This window comes from Arvicanthis niloticus, chromosome 17 (genome assembly GCF_011762505.2).
Source record: "Arvicanthis niloticus isolate mArvNil1 chromosome 17, mArvNil1.pat.X, whole genome shotgun sequence".
Lineage (NCBI taxonomy): Eukaryota > Metazoa > Chordata > Mammalia > Rodentia > Muridae > Arvicanthis > Arvicanthis niloticus.
Window position 1 is genome coordinate 21917966 of NC_047674.1, and position 17296 is coordinate 21935261.

At 40.8% G+C, this 17296-nt stretch overlaps 1 protein-coding gene across 1 annotated transcript in view; it reads left to right on the forward strand.

The window, feature by feature from the left end:
- Positions 1-13499, forward strand: part of Irs1 (insulin receptor substrate 1) — a 58391-nt gene extending 44892 nt beyond the window's left edge. The window contains exon 2 of the mRNA XM_034521415.2: positions 8955-13499. The gene's annotated coding sequence lies outside the window, so the exon portion shown is untranslated. The remainder of the gene's footprint in view (positions 1-8954) is intronic.
- Positions 13500-17296: the final 3797 nt, after the last annotated feature.

Consider the following 17296-nt stretch of genomic DNA (forward strand, 5'->3'; position numbering starts at 1 on the left):
ATTTCATGTATCACCTCAATAGGTTGCCACGATAACCCTACACAGTGGTTATTGTTTTTCCACATTATAGATGGAAATATTAAACTTCAAGAGAGTGAGTAACTTGCCTGAAGGAATAGGGCACAGAACAACTAGAGAGGAGGTAATAGAAGTTGTCTGTTTCCATTCACAATCTAATAGGTGAATAGCTTTGGAGTTAGACAAAATGATCAGTTATTAAAAGGCATTAAAGCTATGTAGTAGCTCGGTTTCCATTCTCAAAGTAACCCTTTGCAGGTTGACTTTATCAAAATTCATTTTAGAATGCATTCCCTTATAGATTACTTATTTGTCAACGGAGCAGTGGCAGTCCACTATCAACTTGACACAACTAAGAGTCACTTGGCAAGAGAGTCTTAAAGAATGCTCTAGATCTTTGGCCTGTGGCCATATCTCTGAGTATTGTCTTTATTGTTAATTGATACCAGAAGACCCAGCCCAGAGTAGGCAGTATCATTCCCTAGGCAGGCGGCCCTAAACAGTATGAGAAAGGAGAAAGCTAGCTGAGAACAAGCAAGCAAGCAAACAAGCAAGGATGCATGCCTCTGTTTCTTTCTGTGGATGGAATGTGACTTGCTTCAAGTGCCTGCTTTCACTTCTCTTCAATAATGGGCCGGACCCTTTCTCCCCTAGGTTGTTTGTTGTCGACGTTTTATCGTTGGAATAGAAATGAAACCGGAACACTGGATGAAAGCATGCATTACTGCTTTGTTGTGATGGATATCTGTGGCTCATCTTTCACATAGCCCATTCCGTTGAGTTTTAGCTTTGGACTTGTGTAGGCAAAGCTAAGTGCATAGTTTTCTCACTTTCCTTATTCTTTCTTTTACATTTGCTCTTAGACAAAAGGCCAAAGAGTGATCCGTTTTTTGTTAATAATTTAGTCTCATACCCAGGAACTTTTGTAAGTTGTATTTCCTTAAGTGTTCTTATGTTGAGATCAGTGAGATTAGTATGGGGTTTAATGCATTTGGAAATAACGCCACAGTCTTAGGTATTTTCAATTAGTTTCAGAGAGAAAGTGTTCTTTTATTAGTTGGACCACTTTTTTGGAACAGCTCACTTAATTTCAAACAAAGATCAAATTCACTATAAAACGCTCCTTCCCACCCCACAGTCTCCTCAAAGTAAGAAGGGAGACAGGCCAAAGGGACAAGCTTTTTCCTTGTGATTTGACCTGAGGGTTTCCTGGAGATGTTAGTTCTATGTGGTTAGTGGTGAAAGTAAGTCTTTTCCTGACATTGAACTCCAAGGAACTGTTGGGAGTGGTATTGTTCTCTTGTAGACCTGTTTAAACCACCTACAGGGAGGGAATCAGGCCACACTGCTGAGGTACTCTGTGGTTCCTTTAAAGGTTTCTTGTTTGGTTCCATAGACATTTCTTGCATTACCAAGATCTTCCATAAAGTCAACCACAACCATAATACCGGGGACTCGGGCTCACATTTGTAGCAATCAGGAAATAGATTAAACACAGGTTTTCCTATTTCCCTGGCTGCCAAAAGTGATGTCAGTTGTGGTAACGATTGTTACTTCAGTTCCCTGCAGATCCAGGGCTTTCTGTGTGAATGTCTGTTCTGGGCCCTGTTCACACGTTGTTATGGAAAATCTGATGATGGTTGGGAAGCAACTGGGTATCCGGACACTTCCTCACATGCACAGTCAGGGGTTTGCTTTCTTGGAGCATCAGACTCCAGGGACAGAGCACGCATGTGAAACTTATTTAGTGTTTAAGAGCAAAGAAAGGTTTGTGGCAATAGGTCTGCATCCTTCCCTTTTGCCCAATTATAGAAACTGTGTTGCAAACATGTTTTGCTCCCTCTATGCCACATTGTAAAGGGAGCCATGATGGAATTCAAGTCCACTGGTTTGTATCCAAGCCAGACTTATAAACTCTGTGTCTTGTATTTCTGACCATTATAAAAAATAAAAAATAAAAACCCCAACCCCCCAAAAGTGACATGATGTTACAATATAAACCTAGAACTAACTAGAATGTACTTCTAGTAAGAGAAAATAATGCTCTCGAAACGACACTGTGAGTGAGAAAGACTTCCTGCCCCATGACACTTACGGTCTGGCATGTACCATAGAGGAATTTTTCTAAGTCTTCCTGCTTTGGTTCTGTCGTATATATGGACATATATATTACTTACGTTATTGCTGTGACAAAAGCAGCTTAAGGATGGGACAGGTTTTTTTTTTAGGGTAATGATTCAGGGATACAGTCTATCACAGTTAAGAAGTTCTGGCAATGGGAACAACAGGCAGCTGGTCATGTGACATCCTCAGTCAGAGGATGGATACTGTTCACTGTATCCTTTTCATTCACTCGTGGGTTCAACTCCACATTTGGCCTGTCTCTTCCTACCTCACTTGATCTAATCCAGAAAGTTCCTCAGCAACATGCACAGAGGTTTGTCACCTTGGTGACTCAAGATTGGTCAAGTTGACAAAAATTATTAATCATAGTAACATACGCTATTGATGGAAACATTGAAGGCATTTTGATTAATCGATTTCTAGGAACACTATTACACCTTTGGTGCCATTTGCTTTATTATTGTGCTCCCCTTTAATTGATTAAAAGAATGCAAAAATGACTTTTTAAAAGTAATTTTAAAATATTTTTAATTACTTTTATTTTATGATTATGAGGGGTTTTTTTGTTGTTGTTGTTGTTTTTTTACTTGCATGTATGCACTATATGCATTTCTGGTGCCTACAGAGGCCAAAAGAGAGTGACCAATGTCCTGGAATTGGAGTTACAGATGATTGTGAATTGCCATGTGGGTGCTGGAATTTAAACTGGGTCCTCCTGGGAGAGTACTCAGTGTCCTTAACCCCAGAGCCATATCTCTTGCTTCAGTTTAAAATATTTTTGAGTTCTAGTTAATTCATTATTGACACCAAACCTTTCCTTATCGAGAAGTGAACATCTCTGTTTAAATTTCTTTTCTCATCTTTTAATCATTTTGAGAAGTTTCCAGAGCCTCATGGAAGCCTCAGAAGAACCCCACCATGAGGGCAGCACTCACCCTAGCAGGCCTCAGAGGAACCAAGTGGCTCCATCGCCTCCTTGGTAGATCTTGACATTTCCTTTTAATAAAGCTTGCCTTTCTTCGTTGGTGGTCTCCCGAAGTCACCAGCCCTGCCAGGTCTTTTGCGGCGACAAAGGAGGAATTGGAGAGAGATGGCCTCTCACATGTTGGCACTCCATCCTGGATTTTCTCCCTGGCAACTCTGTGCCCGTCAAGGTCTGGCCAGCAACCTTGTTATTTTCACCAGCTCGCTTCTCCCCATGTGACTGGCACCAGGCACGAGTGGTATTTAAGCAGGTCCATTAAAGCATTGGTTTGGCCTGCTTGGTTACCCTTTGCCATTTAAGATCATGGAACCCAGGCTTGCCAGCTCAGTCTTGGCCAGTTTGAAAAGACGTTTTCTTTCTGGTGCTTAAATGCCTTTCCATTTACCAACATCAAGTTGCACTATCTCAGTCCTAAACCTCTAACCTTCATTCCACTCTTGGTTTATTTTGGTGTGATCACCTGAAGGCTTTAGAATAGACAGTACTTTCTCACCATCTACTTTCACCTGCTTCCAAAGCTTCAACTTGCCTTGATATTTTTTACCTGCACCATCTAAAGTCCAAATAAATTCTCTTGTGCACTACTAAACTTTCAAATCACTTTCAAATCTCTCTGGTCGTAGCTTTTTTTTTTTCCCTCCCTAAGTGGATGGTTGGCAGAACTGGCAGAGGTGACACTTTGGAGTGCTGTTTGGTTCTCGGATGCTTGTCAGAGTCCTGACTGTCAGTCATAGGATCCTACTTGTAAGTGTATCAAGTCTATCAAGTAAAGTGGCGCTTCAATGTCCTCATCTTGGATTGTGTAGTAACAAGTGTTATAATTAAGGAATACATGTTTGCTGCAAGAACTGCAATGCCATTTGCAACTGGTGTATTTGGATTTGTTATTCTTTAATTTGCTGGGCTCATTTACCAGACTGAGGAATGCTTTTTCTTTTTTTTTTTTTTTTTTAAGTGTTCTTGGAGTATGTTGTAGATGCTGTATCAATACATCAACGTTCTAGAAGATGTGAGTTTTGTATAAATGGAGTTACTATTGCTGCTGCAACAGTAGCAGCAGCAGGGAGGAAGCCGGAGGAATGAATGACTGTGACCTGAACTTGGATGTAGTTGCGAGTAATGACAGAATGGTGGGTCTGCAGAGCGGAGGAGATGTCTCCCCTGTAAAGCGCTTGCTCTGCAATCCTGAGCATCTGTGTTCAGTCTCTAGAGCCCAGTCAGAAAAGCTGGTCATGGTGGTGTGTACACGTAATCCTCTTGCTGGAAGGATCCCTGAAGTGAGCTTCAGATTTAGTGTCTTAAAAATAGGAAGTGGAGAACTGATGGAAGAAGATATTGGATGTTGCTATCACGGCATCCCAGCTCCCATCTTGGAGCACAGACCAGTACCCAAGTGGCATGTTTGAACTCTCCAACTTCCGCTTCTTCTCTTTTCATTTCCCAATTGAGGGACTAAAACCAGGACAGCAGCAGCTCACCCCAGATTCCAACTATAAATAATGAACTAGGAATATGGGAGAAAGGATAGGATCCTAATGAGAATGACTTTTAAAATGGGCTAATAATTCTTCATGGCTCTCCTTTGGATGTTTTTAAGCGCAGAAGTGTGATTTGAATGTTATTTTTTTCTTCTTTAAAACACACTTAAAAATAAGTGCAGAATTACAAAATCTCAAGCCCCTTGGTGAAATTAGGACAACTGATTTAACAGTTACTCCATGGGTGCCAGTCATTATAAACAATGGTTTTATTTTTTCCTTTTGTAGATCTTCTGTATTTTGTAATGTTCTGTATTATATCTTTTCTAAAAATCTAGACTTATGTTAAACAAAACATTAATATGCTGTTTTGACACTATTTTTGCCATGCAGTAGATTGAACCCAGGACCCTGTATATCCAGAAGAACCAAGTGTCTTTTTTACTAGGCGGCATTCGCAAACTCTGACGAATCTGTTTGGGTAGAGGAAGTTAATTGATAGGAACTTGCCTTGCTAAGTCCACAGTGAGGTTTCAAACAGAGATCTTCATGGAAGGGAACTCTGCCCTTCATTCCTTTTTAAAAAGAGTCATTGTAGGACGGAGGGTTATTTTTTAGCCACATATTAGAACCCTATTTTACCCCTGTTTCCTAAGACTCAAGACTAGTAACCCTAGTCAGACACTATATTGCACTTGACTTCACAAATCGGCAACAAGTTTCAAAACGTGCAAGCATAAGATGGTAAATAACCCTTATCAGTGGGGGTTAATTATAAGTTGGTTGCTGGAAAGGACCAGGCTCTTCCATTGTACTTCTGTTTTAGCTGTGTATTGTTTTCAACTTTCAGGGTCAAAAGTGCTCAGGATTACGTGGGTTTTAGCTTACAGAAAGACACACACACACAGGCTGCAGTAGATATTGATGCGGTGATGAAGTTTTTGTCAAAGTGTAATTTCCTGCTACTCAGTCTCATGACAGGCGCATCACATTTCTGGTTTCAGAAGCTATTCCCTGGAGAGGTAACTGGAGAGAATGCATGACAGAACATCACTGCTTGATATTTGCACAGTGTCTTCTCTTAAGGAAACGTGTTTCTGGTATGCTTTCGGGCTATGCATAGAACCAGTGAGCTCTAATACTTGGAGATTAGCGTGGTCACATTTGGTATGGGTGATTGGTACATGGCAGCTGAGGCTGTGCGTATCAAGTACTTTACATGTACATGTGTCTGTACCATCCTCACTATTGCTTATTGTGGTATCTGTCATTGTATTTGTGGATGTCTAAGATATTTGTTGAATTGAACATATGGGAGAACCTAGTGTGGTTATCTCTTGTGTTGTTGTTCTTCAAACATATTCCTAAATTACAAAAAAATATGTGGACCTAGAGCTTTCCTCTTCTTCATATGCATTGGATGCTGCAAGCTTAGTCTGTGGATTGCAAGAGTATAGTGATACAGATGTAGAAAGATGAACAGAAGTTCCATAAAGCCTCTGAGAGGTCTGTCTGTGGAGTCTGTAGTCTCCCTGATACACAGGATGAACTAAGTCTTTGCAGCTTCAGTTTTGATGCTCTCTGGCTTTAGATAATAGGTCTCTAGGAACCACCAGCCCTGCTTTTCAGCCCCTTTATTCACCATATTTGGCTCTGAAAGCTTTTTGGCTATCTCCAAAAATCAGATGTGCCCTCCAAGAGCTAAGACGGGCTGCTAGAGAGACCATGGGAAAGACTATGCCTGAGATTGGGAAGACAGTTGTAGGTGGACCCCAAACACTGCTGCAAACAACGGCTGCATGACTGGAGTATGTTGGCTGCCTCCAAAGGAGCCAGTGAGGAGAGCTCTTGCTGAGGGTTGTGTGAAAAAAAATAATCTGTGTCATTACCTAGTAACTAGCCTTTATGTGCAGCCACAGGTTCACATCATTGTACAAACCAGTGTGCACTTCACCCTTCTTCTGTCACCTTCTGTCCCCTCTTCCCAATATCACTTCCAGCTCTCACTCTTTCATAAGTTCCTGAGTTGGTGACACCAATAGATGACACCTGTAGCTGAGGTGGCTGTTGGGTACAGATTTACATGAACCCCCTTTTAACGTAGATTGCTAAAGCTTTGGAAAGAAGGTATTTGATGAAGGGGTATGTTCTTCTTCTTCTTTTTTTTTTTTTTTTTAATTTTCTCCTCTTTTGAGAAAAATTACAAGGGTTGTACCTGATGAGGGCAAAGCAATGTATTTAAGCACACAGTGAAGCCATATTTTTGTCTCCCCTCAAGGGTCCCCTAGTCTCTGCCCTGTACAACTATGCAGTTTGACATGTGTGATGATAACCCTGGGTACAGTTTGTTCCCAACCTAAGCTCTAAGTTCAGCTCTTCTGGAGGAGAGCCAGACATGAAATGGAAAGCATGCTGTATGCCCTCCATTCCCCTACCCCCTCTGCATTATATATTTGACAGTTATAGGTCGTTTAATATAGTGTGGCCCATCTGACTCGTGTTAGCTCCGGAGCTGTGAAGCTGTGAAGTCTGGGTGTCTGTTGGTATTCTGATAGGAGTTCAGGAAAAACTTACAAGTAAATGACAACCCCGGAGCTGGGCTAGTGAGTTCCATAGCCCAGCTGGGACTGTTGGTAGCACAGTTTGGTCCTTTCTCCTCCTGATGTAAGTACAGTCTCACTGCACTTAAAGTAAGAAACACAGGGCATTCATGTTTGGTTTTGCGTTGGCATCTCCACGCTGAGTCTTTATTAGTTAAAAAAAAAAAAAAAAAAGTAGCTTGTCTTTTAGAGGCAGAGTTACTATTTTAGAATAAATGGAAATCTCATAAAATTAGAGGCTTTGTTTGGTAAATTTTGACTTATCTGAAATCCACTATGTGAATAGTAAATGCAATTGGGTCAGAGTTACAACCAACCCTGTCAAGAGGAGATAGAGGCCAGGCTTATTGGTACACACCTCCTATAATCCCAACACTGGAAAGACTAAGGCATGAGGATTATGAGCTCAAGACATCCTGGGCTACATAGCAAAACCCAGTCTCACACATAAAACTAAGGTGAGCGGGAAAACAAGTTGTGTTGGTCAGCATTTATGCCTGAGAGTTTTGGAAACCACTGCCCTCTTGTATCTCACCTTGATCTTATCTGAAACCATTGCCCTTTGTTATCCATGTAATTAGATAAAGACCTCCTGGGCTGTCCTTTGAGGTTTTCACCATGTATCTGGCCTAGATCTATATATTTAACTCTGTATGTTCCTTAAGCTCTTTGGCAATCCTATAAAACTGCATCTTTTTTATGGCCAACCCAATTGCTGGTCTCTTACTGTCCTGAGCCTTGTTTTATCTTGTCTTTAATAGCAAGTTCATGGCATGCCCACCCTTTGTCCGATTCACATTTAAGAAGTGCCTGCTATGTGGCAAGCCTTGTACAAACACTGGAGCGACAATCCCTGCCTGTTTCCACATCCCCAGATTATCCCTCTTGTTCTGAATGCAGCCAAATGTGTCAGTAAGGTACTTACCTAATGTCCTTAGCTAAAAGCACTCTTCCCTCCTTTGTGCATCTAGAACTTCCCCCCTGTGCATCTGTTGTGAAATCCACCTGTTTGCTTCACAGTCTACCAATTTATGAATGAAACTTGCCCCCTTTCCAGAACTGCTAGAAGGCCAACTTCAGCAGGATGCAACTTTATCTACCCCATTTTACCCATTCAGTATTTATGCTAATCGACTCCTCTGCAGATCATTTGGAACACTCTATTGATATGTATAGATTAAGTTCTGGGTGCATGAAAAATAGGTACTTCTGAAAGGGCCGTTTGATGTAAAACTTGAGCTTTCAGGGGCTCATAAAGGGCCCTTTTTCTAAAAGAGAATTACAGATAATGGCCTGTTGCGGTCAGCTTTGTTAAAATTGCAGAGAAGAAAGGCAGTGTTTTCCCCTAAATAAATTTCTATGACACCTAAATTAGAAGCTTAAGTGTAGGCTCTAACTGTTCCTTAAGTTTTATGATATTGTAAATGAGAACCAGAATGTACATTTTTGCTTCAATCAAAATCCCAATGAATTTTTGTATTTATTTGTTGCCAAAACTCTGAAGTGCATGGGTTGCATTGATGTTTACTGCTAGAGTATTGACGGAGTTCAGTTCGTGATTGCTATAAACACTTGAATTTTGAAAGAAAAGTTAAATAGTGTGTTGATTTTATATAGACACCACTTGTGCCTGTAACATTAGTCCAACTTTCCTTCTGAAAGGGGTGAGCTCTCCATATTGTGATTGGATCCACATTTCCAGATGCCTGTAGTGATGTTTTATTTTTTATTTTTCCATTTTCTTCCCAGAATGAAGACCTAAATGACCTCAGCAAATCCTCCTTTTAACTCATGGGTACCCAGACTCGAACTATTTCACGATTCACAACCAGGACCTCACGTCTCCCTCCTCAGTAGATGGTACGATGCATCCTGCATCCGTTACAGTTTGTTTACTTTGTACAATCCTCAGGAGTTCATTGACTGAACTGCACGTTCTGTATTGTGCCAAGCAACAAGAAAGCACTGTGACACCGGAACAATGAGTGTGCATAAACTTCATCTTGAACTTTAAGGACAGCTGGCCATGAAGAGCTGGTGCGATTCCTACCACGCCACCGCAAGAGAATGAGTTTACTCTTCGTCAAATTTACAACCTACGTTTCCTCTACTCTGAAATCGTGTTCCATGAAGCGCCGCTGTAAATTCCTTCATATGGAACTGTTCACGTTGGGTGGAGAGAGTATTAAATATTTAACATAGGTTTTGATTTATATATGTAATTTTTTAATGAAAATGTAGCTTTCCTTACAGCACATTTTTTTTTTTTTTTTGAATGTAGAACTGAGGTATTCAATGTTCTGTTTTAAAGAATGGGACGAATGCTTAAAACAAGGCTAAAAAGAGTAGACTAGGGGATGGATGATCCTTGTTTTAAGATTTTAATTCAGAAAAAAATAATATAATAAGAATCATAGTGCCATAGAAGGTTCTGGACTGTATAGTTGTACTTGCTGATACTGTCTCTTGTAATATAAACTTTAATGTTGAGCTGAGTTCCTTTTAAGAATTAAGCTTAGTTTTGTATTTTTTTTTTTTTCCAAACGGAAGGAGGATGTATGCTACTGGGGTGTTTTCAAGTGTTGGCTTAGAATTGGAAGTTGAATGGAAGCAAACTGCAACAAAGAAAGGAAACCACAGACTTCCATTGTAAATACTGTAGAGAGAAGCAGACATGAGTGATCCCTTCAAGTCAAAAGCTCTCCTTGGAATGAAGAATGTGGGTGTTTATAAATTCTGAAAATGTCTTTCTGTTCATAATAGTAGACACTGTTGGTCCCTCCCCCCACTTCTATAAGCTTTTTGCCCCCACCCTCATCATTTTTTTTTTCTGTGTACATATCGTGTTTCATTTCATACATCGCCTCAAGAAGGCTCGAAAGACAAGTGCATTCTTGCTAACTGGAAATTAAAATTCCAGATTTTATTTTATTATTATTATTTTTTAAAGTCATGACCAGGGCTCTGTGTTGTGTTCCCTAAGACACCTATCTCGTGTGTTCTGGGAACTTTCCATGTTATGTGTGTTTGAAATGAATGCAGTTGGCCCATTTGCCCTGGTGTTTGCTGGCCTTTTAGTGGTTAGCTAATAAAACACAGTTTACAGAGAGCACATAAAAACTTAGTGACCTACCGTTGAAACATCTAGTTAGGAGTGAAAAATGTTAATCCTTTTCTTATTTGGAAGGTTCACATGTCTTGGAACTTTTCACTTTTATCAAATAGAAATGGCAATGACTATACCTGAAGATGTTTCCTCCAGAACTGTAAATTGTCTTGCCATGAAATTCCGTGAAATGACAGTGAATTGATTCAGCGACCGGGCTCCCTCCGAGTCCCTGTGAACTTAGCCCTGCTACAGGGAGGAGCAACACTCTACTTCTGAGAAGGGGTGAGCCTGGGTGAGGCTGCAAGGAAGGATCATGGGTTGGGAGGCACTGTAGTTGCCGGTTGCCCTGATCAACTGGTTGGGGACTCCTGGCTCTGTTCAAAGAGATAAATAGACCCCCAACTGCTGAGGCTGGCTCGGGTTAGTGTTCAGTCAACCAGATGTACAATGTTCAGTGTTGCAGATCTTAATCATTTGCATGCTCATCAATTTCTAAGATAAATAGGTCTCTAGTCATAAGAATTCATTGTTTTCAAGGAACTCACTAAATGGCATCAATTTGCTGTCGGTAGAAAGGCTTTGAAAATAGGAAGTGAAAGTTGGTCTGTTACAAATGTGTGAGAAAAGACTCTCATTGTCAAAGTGACTTTTTTATTTTGTTTTAAGCATTCTGACTCAAATTTCTTGCTAAGGTAAGAAGAAAGCAAGCTGCTTGCTCTCTTTCCTCAAGGATCTGAGTTAATAAAAAGAGACCAGCGAGCAAAGCCAGCCGCAACCATTTGCCTGTAAAGCTGGCTAAAGTTTCTCAAGGAGCCTAGGCTTTGAATATTTATGACTAACGTACCTCTGCCTGTGGGGTTATTGACATTTGGGGTGAGAACAGAAACAAACAGACTGGACAATCGTCTCCTGGTTTCTATATCTCTTGCTTCGTATTGAGTCAGTAGTGTAAAGGTAGACATTCTTATTCGGCTTCTTCTAGACTTTGCCTGAGCTGGGATTGATGAAAGCATCAAACTTGGCTGACTTAGAACTGGAAGTTGCTGGTACCCAGGCTGAAATCTCATGCTCTGGCTCCTTGAGGGGTTTATAAGCACATCAGCTGCTAAGTTTTTGTGTTCAATTCCTATTAAAGGAGGTTGGCCTTTATCCAAGTATTTGCAGGCCAACCAAGGGCTTATATTAATGTGGCTTCTAGTGGCTTCTGGCTAACCTGGAAGTTAGTGGCTTTTTCTTTATGAGACCAACCTTTCACAGCATTCTTTCTTAAAGACTTGTTAAGACAGGGTTTTTAGATTCTTCTTTGTGAAAAAAACACGTATGCTCCCTTGGCTATGACGATACCTTTCTTTTGGGCAAAAGAATAGCCTAGAACCAGCTGGAAAAGAGGGGACTTCATTAATGATCAACCACCTGGGTCAATAATGACAACTCAGTATTGATGCTACATGTGTGGTCATTTCTTGCTAACTTTCAAAGGTCAGGGACGCATTGACTAATATACTGACTGTAAAAGTAGTACTCAAGAATCATCTAGCCAGAAGTAGAGAGCTTTATCCTGTCTTTCCTTGCCATTTATTTGTTTTCTAGCTCTCATTTATATGTGAGACAAAGTGTTAAAAAACAATTTTACTGTACTATAGGAAACAATATTTTATAATGTGGAAACCCTATTTGATACAGTGGAACATCGTGAAAGCAATATACCATGTATTTAAGAACACCTGTAAAAAAAAAAAAGGTGACTTAAAGATAGGGGAAGATGGCTCACCGCAGGATGACAGTAAGAGCCATGAGGGACAGTACAGTTCTGAAGTGCTGTGGCTTGGGCTGACAACGATCCCATATTTACCTCATGCTGCCTTGGCTGAGCTCTGTAAGTGAGATGGTCATACAAAGAGGTCCTATACCAGGACACTGACATTAACACCGACATTGGGGAGAAAAGGTTTTTTGGAAGGCATATGGAGTACAACTCGGAGAACCAAATAAGAAATAGTTTCTTCGTAGTGACAGGACAGGAGGGTTAGGGCTGCCATGACAAGGTGGATGTTAGCAGGCGGTGATGCTCTACCCACCTGCTCAGACTGCTGAAAATCTCTAAAGAAGCAGGGTGTTCTTCCAGGTGTGTGAGCAGGTACAACCTTGTCAGTAGTAACAAAAAGATTTCCATGCTGGGCTATGGGGCTTAGCTATGGAGAGTAAAGACAGCCTTCCATATAGTTAGTAGAACCAAGCACTAAACAGGGAGCCTCTGGTCATCCCTGAGTCAAGCCTGAGATTCTGAAGGTTCTACAAGAGCTCTGTCCATCAGTCTCCTCCACATGCCTGCAGAAAGTATGGCACAACCAGTGTGTTGGGTATCTATCATTCACTATTTTCAACTAGAGCACCAAATAGATGCTGGAAGGAGACTGAGAGGTGCTGGAGGTGTTTGGCCCTACTCTTAATTAAAGAGCCTATAGTTAGCAAATATGGTTTTTAAGTGTATGACTTGGGTAAGGCGTTATCTCCCTTCCCTAGCTTATCCATGATGGCTTGGCATTTGGGATGTATACACCAAGAGATGGGTGTGTTATCCCTTTGCCGTTCACCTGCTATGTAAACCTCTCTTTGTCCATGCTGTCCCTTTCTCCAGCGCTAACCATTATGCCATACTGTAGAACAAATTCACTACCCAGGAAAAATGTGTCTGTTTGCATATCCATCTGTAGTGCTAGCATTTTTTTTTATTTTTTATTTTTAGTCCATCTTAGAACTTTGCCACTGGCCTAAGAATATAGTTTTCAGAATAATCTTTCTTATGTAGTTAATTTCCTTATACCTCTTGGCTACAGGGTGGGCCAAACAAATGCCATCTAGCTTTCCATTTGCTGTGTGTGGTTTGGTTTATCATCTGAAGATGGTGGTGCTATCGATGGTGCTACTTCATCTGTGTACAAAAGACCGACGCATGGTCTATGTTGCTACCAAAACATTTACTGTATATATGTGGATAACGTATTATGTATATATGTAATGGGTACCAGGCCAGGTTTATATTTTTTTTTTCTTTAGAAGTGTTTCACTTTTCCAAGCTTTCTTTATAGTGTTATGCTTGTGTTCAATTCTTTTACTCCCAATTCTGTCTGGTACTTAGAATTGTAGTGTCTTCATCGTTAATTAAAGAAAACCATCTAAATGAACCCACAGATGTGCATAGTAGTCATTCTGACTCACTGTCTTTTACTATGGGACCTGGGACAGATATGGACCATTGGTCGGATATGGGCAGTTTACACTGAATGTGCTTCCATGGATGCTCTTTGAAACAGGTAGTTTTCTATTCCTTTCTTGTCCAGTGTTTAGTGGCTGAGTATACTAAGAAAAAGAACTCTGCAAAGCTTTTACCTGCTTGATGGTTGGTGGTACCAAAGGATAAAGGTGTGGGGAGGAAAATGTGTCTTCCCAGTGGAAATGTCTGTGTTGCCTTTCTGCTCCCTGGGACTGCCTTGCACCTGCACATAGAGCCCTCTTTTCAAATGTAGGTCGTGGTTCTAGGATCCCAGTTGTTAGTCCCTGTAGGCCAATGATACTGAGAAATATGACAAAGATGCTTCTCAGTCCTGGCTCCATATCATTTGGGCAGATTCCATAAAGGACCCATGGCTTGGAAAATCATGAGCTATGATTATGAGATATGATTATGATTAGCAAGATAACTAATATTTTTACTGTTTACAAGAAGCATACAAAAGTGGTTCAATTGGCCTGGGCATCAGTTGCTTTCGATGTTCCCTGGGAGATTCTAGCAAGAGGGCAGAGTAAGAACCTGTGCTGGGATGTATATAGGCTCACGAGAACTGCTTATATTAGAAATACCTTCTGGAGGGCTGGACTGTTCTGCGAATGTGTACTTTTGGGGGTAAGGGGGCTTGCAGCTTTCCTCATAGGCAGGTTTGGGAAATCCTGGTCTCTGTGCAGATGGAAAATTTGGATTGTTTTGCCACCATAGCATTAGTTACTTTTCTATTGCTGGCCTTGTGACCAAGGTGACTTACAGAAGAAAGAATTTACTTGGGCTTATAGATTTTTTGTCCCAGAGGGATAAAATCCATTACCATCATGACAGGAAAGTGAGGCAGTTGGCAGACATGGTGGCTGGAGCAGCAAGCTGAGTGCTCACATGTTATACTGCGATCAGGAAACAACAGTAAGAGCATGCTGGAAGTGTCATGAGACTTTTAAACTTCAAAGCCCTCCCTCGGTGATATACTTTCTCTGACAAAGCCACACCTCCTAAGCCTCTCCAAATAGAGCCACCAACTCTGGACCAAACATTCAAATGTCTGAGCCCATGGGGACATTCTCACTCAAACCACCACAAGGACAGATGGAGAACTTTTGGTGATAATTATCTGCCTTTCCAGAGTCAAAGCAGCCAAGTCCCTTCTCCTGCTCTTTTGAGGTTTCTAACTTAAAAGCCTAAGAGAAAAGATGACATTTATAACTTAGTTTGTCAGGGCTAACTCAAGCCTCTGACATTTTGTAAACAGATTCAATATTAAGTTTTAAAATTGATTATTTTTTGTGACGATGGTCTCCAAAGACTGACTTATTTGGTACAAATACTAGAGAGAGCTGCCGGACAAGATAACTAATATTTTTACTGTTTACAAGAAGCATACAAAAGTGACTATTGGATTGGGCCCATGGGCCCCAATGGAAGAGTTAGGGGAAGGACTGAAGGAGCTGAAGTGGATGGCAATCCCATAGAAAGACCAACAGTATCAACTAACTGAATGCCTTAGAGCTCCCAGGCATTCAGTTAAACCACCAACCAAAAAGCATACATGGGCTGGCCTGTGGCCTGCACTACATAAGGAGCAGAGGACTGCCTTGTCTGGCCTCAGTGGGAGGAGAGGTGCTTGGTCCTGTGGAGGCTTGATGCCCCAGAGAAGAGAGATGCTGGAGGAGTGAGGTGAGAGTGGGTGAGTGGGTAGAGGAGCACCCTCCTAGAGGCAAAAGGGAGGGGTAATGGAGTGGGGAGGTCTTGGAGGGGGGACTAGGAAGGGTAACAATATTCAAAATGTAAATGAATAAAATAATAAAAGAAGAACAAAACAACGCTCCCCAAAATTTAAAAAAAAAAAAAGGTAGTTAAAATTTTATTTATCTATTAAATCTCCATGTATACATAAAATAACTCAAATAATTCCAGTTTGGATTGCTTTTTAAATTTACAATTAAATTCATAGTTATTACTACTAAAAAAAAAAAGAGAGACCTAATACATGCTTGAAGTTGTAGTTGATCTCTACTTTATATTACCTTTTCCCATTATATTAAACACACGAACAAACCCTATTTCCTTATAGTGGAATTGCAAATAGTGCTTTATCTCCTACTGAAATCACATCTGAGCATCGCTAATTAGCACTAATTAGAGTTTAGTCTAGTTGTGATGCACCAATGGTGTAATTTACAGCAGAATTGTCTTCTTACCTTTACACACGTAAAGCATATAGCAAGTAAGGTGTTGCTGACAATGGACTTGGAAAAGTAATAGTCAAGGAGAATTTGGAATGAGCACAGTGGTACTATTAAAATCAGTATCACTGTTTATTATACACCAGGATTTGCATCAAACATCTGCTTTTCAACAACCCAGAGGTAGAGAAGGTATCTGCCTGGTCACAGGTTCCTGAGAGGTCCAACAGCTTCTTGCAGAGGACTATTTGTTGGCAAGTGTTATCATCTCATTGATAGCCTAGTAAACCTTGTTTACATTTGTTTTGAGAACTATGTTTCAAATGTTGAAAACCCTACTGAGTTGGGGTACAGGTAAGTCACACACACGCACCTCTCAGCATCCCTCCATCTGCCTGGTGTTAATGACGTCAGAACAAATGTGATCACACGTGAGGTTGAAAATGTACCTGTGTCCAGCTTATAACTTCCAAGTATGAGCTAGCAAAGTCTGATTCTTTATGTCTAGTTTAGTCCATTCATGTCTACAGTAGTCTCTTGCATCTCTTATTTATCTCAAGAGGCACGTCTCTTTTCAGCAATAGAGTAGAAACATCTGGTTATTTTAGGAAGACACAGCAACAGTGAGTTAAATGTGAAAGCGATATGGAGCCCAGTTGTGTTTGTGTTTACATGTCACCTCCACTAAACCCTCCTAGATCAGAACTTTTAATACTGTCTGCTAAGGGCACTGACAAAAGGAAAACTGGAGAGGCAGATACCCAAGAGTCATCTGGGTTGGAGAATGAGCCCCTGTCACCTGAAAACCCATCACAATTCAGAAATCTCTCTTTTCTGATAGATGCTCAGAGCGTATCAAAGCCTAACATGAGGACAGCTTTGATGGACTCCCTAAAGTACTAATAGAGCATTATAACACAGATTTAACAAGGGCCACAGAAAGTACCACCCTACCACACACAAATGGAAGACTATGTTCCCAAATACTAAGAATTGATATGTCTGATAGTATTTTGTCTGGTTTTTCTATAAAGTTTTGCAAAGATTCTGACTCATTTTTTTTAATGAGAAAGAAGTCAATAAAATATTTAAAATACACAGGATGTTGAATGGGAATCTTCTCAGTGAATCCTCACAATCTTAGCACTCCATGGTCTACAAATCAAAGATTTGTCACTCACAGTTAGAAGTCAAGTCCAGTCTGCCCCACAGTCTTATCATCAAAGTGTCATTGGGCTGTAACTGCGCTAGTCCAGTTACACAATGTCTGTGCTATTTGACAGCATAGTGGAATAACTATCTCAGAGTCTCACTAGCCTGTGAAGTACAGTATGTATTGCCTGGCCCAATGTTTCTCAAGACAGAGAACTGGGCTCTGAGGTATCGTCCCCTGCCCTGGGCTTCTCAAATTCTCCAGGGCCAGCTACAAACTGATACTGAATCTATGCTTGCCACAGTTACTATGTTGTTGGATGGAGTTCACAGTCCTTGGTGCATCTCCATGCCCCTGCCT